The 7,036-nt window shown below is 41.5% G+C and overlaps 1 pseudogene; it reads right to left on the bottom strand.

Moving 5' to 3' along the window:
- Positions 1 to 237: 237 nt before the first annotated feature.
- On the bottom strand, positions 238 to 1,849 carry LOC113893659 (annotated as a pseudogene).
- Positions 1,850 to 7,036: the final 5,187 nt, after the last annotated feature.

Genomic DNA, 7,036 nt, shown 5'->3' with positions numbered 1-7,036 from the left:
CAGAATATAAAGGTTGTTTAAAGTGTTCCCTTTAATACAACACATACAAAACCTTGTGAGATCATACGTCTGTAATTTCATGTCTTTGAACAAATGAAACTATGGTTACCAAACAGCTACTGTTGTCACAGTGTCTGATACAGGTTAACAATAAATAGCTGTAGATGCAGCCCAAGACACCCATTTATTTAATCACAGTAGTGGATCTTACTCCTCATTTTATTCTAAATTCTGTCTTTACTGTTCAGATTCTCCAGGCTTATGGATGTTGTCAATCTTCAAAGTCATTCTAACCATTTGTGTTACAAGAGAGATCTGCTGCTTTTTGCCAATCAAGGTTTCTATGACATGTTGATGTTTCATATTATTGGTTCCCTTGTGCAGACAGCCAATCCCCGAGGGCGGGGTTCACCTCCTTCACGTGTCTGGTTCGGACCTCAGTCATGGTCTGGATGGGCTTCATGCCTCTGTTCTCCATGAGCTCCATGGGGATGCCCACCAGTCCCTCGGCAAAGGCGTGCATGGGTACTGCTCCAGGGCGGGGCACTGGTCGGCCTCCTGGCTCACCACCAGGGCGCAAGCGATCTCGGTAGCACCCCTGCAATACACCATGCGGTTGTCCCAATGAGGTTGCAGATTACACACAGAGCGTCATGACGGGAACGCTTGGCCTCCTTGATGATCATCTTATTTCCTCCTCTGATGAAAATGGTGACGGCTCTGAAGTTCTTACACTGCTCAATGACCAGCATCTTGTCTTTGGTGGTCCCAAACGAGATCTCTTTCACAGGATCTGCAAAGCCCAGCTTCTCAGCTATGAGCTCTGAGAACCTAGGGATGATGTGGCCACCTGTGGCAATGGCGATCAACTCAGTTTCAGATCCTCCAACCTAGTGAACCGCTGACAGATTATTCTGGAGAAGTAAATGATTGGCTTCATCATCAAAGCCCCACTGGCAAATAGCTAGGTTAGCACCAGTTTCTTTAATGTGCTGGATCATCTCTTCAAACTTCTCCTTTTTGTACTTCTGAAGGGCTTTAAAATCTTCTACAGATGTCACATCCACCTTATACTTCATCTTTGGTTTCGGTGGCTCAAATGAACATGTGAGGATTGCAACCTTAGCATCTTCCACTTGCCTGGTCTTCTGCGGGTGACTGAAGTCCTTATCCATGATAAAGCCCTTGATCAGCTTGGTGTCCTTCAGCCACCCACCCACCTTGCCTTCTACCTTGATGAGCTGGAAGTCAATGTCTCTGTGCTGCATGTTGGCCACAGTGAGAACGGCATTCACAGTGATCTAGGCCATTTGTCAGTGACAGCTGTTAATTACTTTGGAGCCCAGCGTGGTCTTCACTGTCTGGATCAGGGGCTTGGTGTTCTTCATGTTGTCGAGGACACTGTTGCTGATCTTGTCCAGGTGTTCAATAGTGATGCGGGTGACCTGCTCTTGGCCGTCGGTGATCCTGATTGGGTGAATACGGAGGTCCAGCAGCTGCTCAGCCTTTTCCAAAGGACAACCACTCCTGTGGTTCTATCTCCAATCTCATCATCCTGTGATTTGGACAGTTCAGCCATCAGCTTGGTGATCTGATGGTCAACATCCATCATGCTTAAGAGGGTGGCACTATCATTGGTCATAGTCACGTCGCCATACTTATTCACCAACGTCTTATCAAGCCCATTTGGTCCAAGTGATGTTTTCATTGTATTTGCTACAGCTTTTGCTGCCATTATATGAGATTTGAGGGCCTCAAGTACCGTAAGATGAGACTTGCAGTCCTGATCCTTGAAGATGAGGAAAGGACCGCCATATTTGTCAAAGTCAAGGGTCCCCACGGACCCCATGATGCAGTAGCAAGAGTTACTCTCCCTCAACTGGCAGAGACCATGCCAGAACCCAGAGCCCACCTTCCTCTTCAGGGCTATCTGTTGCTTCTTGATCTGCATACAGGTTTCTCAGGAGGCAGGTAAGGTGATCTGGTATTCTCATCCCTTTAAGAATTTTCCACAGTTTGTTATGATCCACATAGTCAAAGGCTATGTGCTAAGTGCTGTTCTGAACTCTTAGAGTAAATAAGTTAAGCAAAATGTCTACCCTCATGTCCCTGACATTCTAGATGTAGGGGAATTGACAAAAAACAAACAATAAAGTAATGATTTCAGATATGATTAGTCCTATGAATAAAATAAAACACAGTTGGGGGTCAGAGTGACTTGAGTGGGGAACTTTTAGATAGATTAGAATGTATCTTTTTCAGAAGATGACACTGAACAGGGTCCTGATGGTGAGAAGGAATCCGACATGTGAAGGTATGGGAAGGGAATTTTAGGCATAAGGAAGAGAAAGTGTAAGGGGCTGAGTCAATGATGAGCTTAGTGGTTCTAGGAAAAGCAGGTGGGGCAGAGGGGTTGGAGGAGAGTGAGTAAAGGGTAGACTTATTGGAGCTGAGATGACACAGAGGCGAGGTCAGAGGACTGTACCCCATGGCAACAAGATTTAAATTTTAAGGTGATGGTAGGTCATGGAGGGTTCACATGGGCTGGATCACATTTTTAAAAGGTCATATTAGTTGAGGAGATTAGACTAATAGGCAAAAACAGATAGGAAATACTAAGGAATGCAAACCTTTTTTTTTAAGACATGTTGAGTTTGACATAGGTATTATACATACAAGTGTGGGGTCTAATTGGAGAAGGAAATGGCAACCCACTCCAGTATTCTTGCCTGGAGAATCCCATGGACAGAGGAGCCTGGCAGGCTACAGTTCATGGGGTTACAAAGAGTCAGACACAACTGAAGTGACTTAGCACACATGTGGGGTCTAATAGATAGTTGAAAGTGTAAATCTTAGAGCTTAGGAGATAGGTCAGAATTGGAGATGTCTATGTGGGAGTCCTTACTGTATACATATAATCATTATGCTGTGCTTAGTTGCTGAGTTGTGTCCAAGTCTTTGTGACCCATTGGACTATAGCCCACCAGGCTCCTCTGTCCAAGAAATTTTTCAGGCAAGAATACTGAAGTGGTTGCCATTTCCTTTTCCAGAGGATCTTCCCAACCCAGGGATCAAATCCGCTTCTCCTGCATTGCAGGTGGATTCTTTACTGATGAGCCACTGGGGAAGCCCTACCCTGAAAGACATTTTTAAAATACTATTTTTTTTCTGATGTGCATAATGAATAACAGAAGTTAACAGAGTGTGACTTGAATACAATTTTTATTTTCTCATTTGTTTGTTTAATAGAAACTAGATAAAAATTTAGGTCTTAAATAAGTCTTATCTTTCAAAGGATCTAGGTGGGAGGGCTAGCCAATTGGGCCAATAAAGCCACCATTGCTTAAAACTTTCTTGGAGTGATTGGGGCTCCCTTTTAGATTTGCTTTTGCCTCACAAGAAAGTCAACCTAACTTTTTCATAGAATTATGTCTCATTTTTGATTGAAAAATAGAACCAACTTGGAAATTCATCTGCTGTGGTACTTATAACAAAGTTAAAAAAAAAAACCCAAAACTGAATATTTCACCAGAGGGAGATGACTTGATTCCACTGATGATTTTAAAATGACTTTGTCATTTGCTTTGGCAATTCTCAGAATGGTGTTTAAATATGTCTGGGTCAATAAGGAGATGATCGGAATAAGTACACAGTCTTCCAGGCAATAACTTTGAAAGAAATACTATTTATCTGGGTTTGAAGTTTTAGCTTTATTCATTCATTCACTTATTCATTCATGAAAAAATTTATTATCTGCCATATTCCAGGTGGTTTTTTAGGCAGTGAAAAGGCAGTTACAAACAATGAAAGGCATAAAACAATGCTAGCTTTTAGTACTTCATCTTTGAACTGAAAGATACCTTAACCATCAAAAATCTCATTTTTGCAAATGGCTCAATTAATCAATTTATTGAAACAAAAACATTCAAGTGAAAGAATAAAACTTAATGTTGCTTGCTTTTGCCTTTCTCATCTGTTTTCTTCTTCCTGTTTTATTTCCAGAAACCTGCCTCTCAACCTCTGATTTTTAAGTCTAAAGTGATCTGTTCCTTATGCTATAAATCTCCCCTCAGACACGGAGCATTCTTTTATTTTTCTTTCTCCTCCCATTTTGTTACTAGAAGGTGTTGGTGAATCTCTGGGATAAGATTCTAATACACGAATTAATTCATGCTGCTGCTGCTAAGTCACTTCAGTTGTGTCCGACTCTGTGTGACCCTATAGACTACAGCCCACCAGACTCCCCCGTCCCTGGGATTCTCCAGGCAAGAACACTGGAGCGGGTTGCCATTTCCTTCTCCAATACATGAAAGTGAAAAGTGAAAGTGAAGTCGCTCAGTCGTGTCTGACCCTCAGCGACCCCATGGACTGCAGCCCTCTAGGCTCCTCCGTCCATGGGATTTTCCATACAAGAGTACTGGAGTGGGGTGCCATTGCCTTCTCCGGAATTAATTCATAAGAAGGTATAAATGATTTGATGCTAATTTATTACAGCCTGAATTTTTTTAAACAAAAGAGCAAAACAGATTGAAGAAATGCATCTGTAATAATGGAAATTAAAGAATTTGCAAGTAATAAAGTAATATATTTCTTGGTTGACAGCCTTCTCCATGTTTCTGAAATCATAGCTATATAGCTTCTATTGCCAATCAGCATCTCTAGGAACAAGAAACTTTCAGTTTCCCCTGATGCTACTATCTTTTTTTTTTTCTTTTTGAGGGATAGTCTGTAGCCCTCATGTGCCTTGTAATATAGTAGCAAGATATCATAATAGTTTTGCTAGAGTAAAGGGCCAAATTTTGCCTTGGCCTTTGTTTAGCTGGAAGGTGCCTACCCCTGAACTGGGGCTCTCCACCACCATAGCGCCTTCAGCCTCATGCAACATATTATTACAATCAGCTTTACTTGTTCCCAGGGCTTTCAGCATCTGTAGTGGCAGCTGGCACATCTCCCACTTCATCAGGAAGTGCATTCAAGGGTATCCGGCTAGAAAGTTCCTCCAGCAAGCACTTCTTCATATTGCAAAATGAAGTAGCAAGGTTTCAGTTGGAGGTATTCATATCTGGGGTCAAGTAAGGTAGAGGAAAGTTGGGGAGCTCTTCTATCACCACGGTGTCTTCTTCATGGGTGAGAGCAGTAAAAAAAATCCACTCTTTCTTCTAGTAGGCTGGCATTCCTTTGACCCCGGGTTTAATCAGAAAAAGGATGAGCAGGATTATGCGATTGGCACTGCCCTTGTTTGTTTTCCAAATTCTCAGAGAGAATTGCTCTCATACCATGGGTTTCCCTCAAGATCTACGTTTCTGATTTCCATGGTTCAGTTTTATGCAGAGTTTTCTGTTTTGCCTGTGAACACCCATATTTCTCTTCCCAGCAGTTAATAGGAAAATTCCATTGTGCCGAGTATAGCTTTGCTCTTCTTTCCTGTGAAAATAACCTCTATTGTCCTCCACCTGCTTTTACCTCCAGCCATCTGCACTAATACGTAATTGCATGTCAAAGAGGGTGGTAATGATGACCAGCATATGTCAGAAACATTTGAAAACTGTTCTGGATAATTAGAAAGAGCTATGGTTTAGGAGATTGAGCTCAAGTGAAAACAACGTGGCCCAGAGATCTAACTTCTCTTCAACATTTTCTCCCTTTGAGAATAAGAGCTTTGGGACAACATTGCTCAAGATCATTCATTTTTATCTTTTAATTTATTAGTATGCCCAGTGTCTAGTCTGGAGTAGGAAATGGCAACCCATTTCAGTATTCTTGCCTGGAAATCCCATGGACAGAGGAGTTTAGAGGGTTATAGTTCATGAGGTTGCAAAGAGTCGGACATGACTGAGTGACTGAGAATGGTACTGCTGCTGCTGCTAAGTCACTTCAGTCGTGTCCGACTCTGTGTGACCCCATAGACATCAGCCCACCAGGCTCTCCTGCCCCTGGGATTCTCCAGGCAAGAACACTGGAGTGGGTTGCCATTTCCATCTCCAGTGCATGAAAGAGAAAAAGTGAAAGTGAAGTCGCTCAGTCCTGTCTGACTCTTAGCGACCCCATGGACTGCAGCCTACCAGGCTCCTCTGCCCATGGGATTTTCCAGGCAAGAGTACTGGAGTGGGGTGCCATTGCCTTCTCCGGAGAATGGTACTGGTATCTAGTAATCAGCATTAGAGCCAGAAGCACTGAGCCTTCAGGAGTCTTCAGTGGATACTGAAGTAGATGTATCTCCTGAAGAAAAATTAATTGAAGTCTGATATGTTTAAGGAATCTAATGATTATTGAGTACTTATTTTGTGCCAGGCAATATGTTTAGAATTTTTGCACATATTATCTCATGTCATAAATTCTCAAATTTTCTGTTTATTCCAGTCATCCTCTGGTGTCTGTAGGGGATGGTTTCAGGACCTCCACTTTCCCCACTAAAATCTGCAGATGCTCAAGTCCCTTGTATAAAATGGCATAATATTTGCATACAATCTACATATAATCCTCATACACTTTAAATCATCTCTAGATTACTTATAATACCTAATAAGATATAAATACTGTATAAATAGTTATAAATTCAATTTAAATTGTTATGTAAATAGTTGCCTATGTGTGGCAAATTCAAGTTTTGCTTTTTGGAAATTTCTGGAATTTGGAGGGGAATGTTTTCGATCTGCAGTTGACTTAATCCATGGAGGTGGAACCTACAGATATGGAGGATGATTATAATTGGAATATAGATTTTATTTGGTTTTATTCAAATCTTATTTTTATTACTCTGGTATGAAATGTTACCTGTGTAGTTTTGTGCTTGAGGGAAAATATAGTTAGTGTTCTAGAAGAGCAGTGGTAGTTGTATATAATTTGGAATTAAACTTGTTCATAACATACACAAATAAATTCAAAGTACAACAAATGTAAATTACAGAATCAAGACTTGTTAACACAATAAGAGTGAAGTAAGTTCACAGGGCAGTTTCGTGAATTTGGTACTATGGTAGTCATTAGGACTATGCCTCAATATTTCCAGGCAGTGCTCTTGTGCCATATAAGAACA

This window comes from Bos indicus x Bos taurus, chromosome 5, assembly GCF_003369695.1.
Source record: "Bos indicus x Bos taurus breed Angus x Brahman F1 hybrid chromosome 5, Bos_hybrid_MaternalHap_v2.0, whole genome shotgun sequence".
Lineage (NCBI taxonomy): Eukaryota > Metazoa > Chordata > Mammalia > Artiodactyla > Bovidae > Bos > Bos indicus x Bos taurus.
This window is presented reverse-complemented; position numbering and strand designations above follow the sequence as displayed.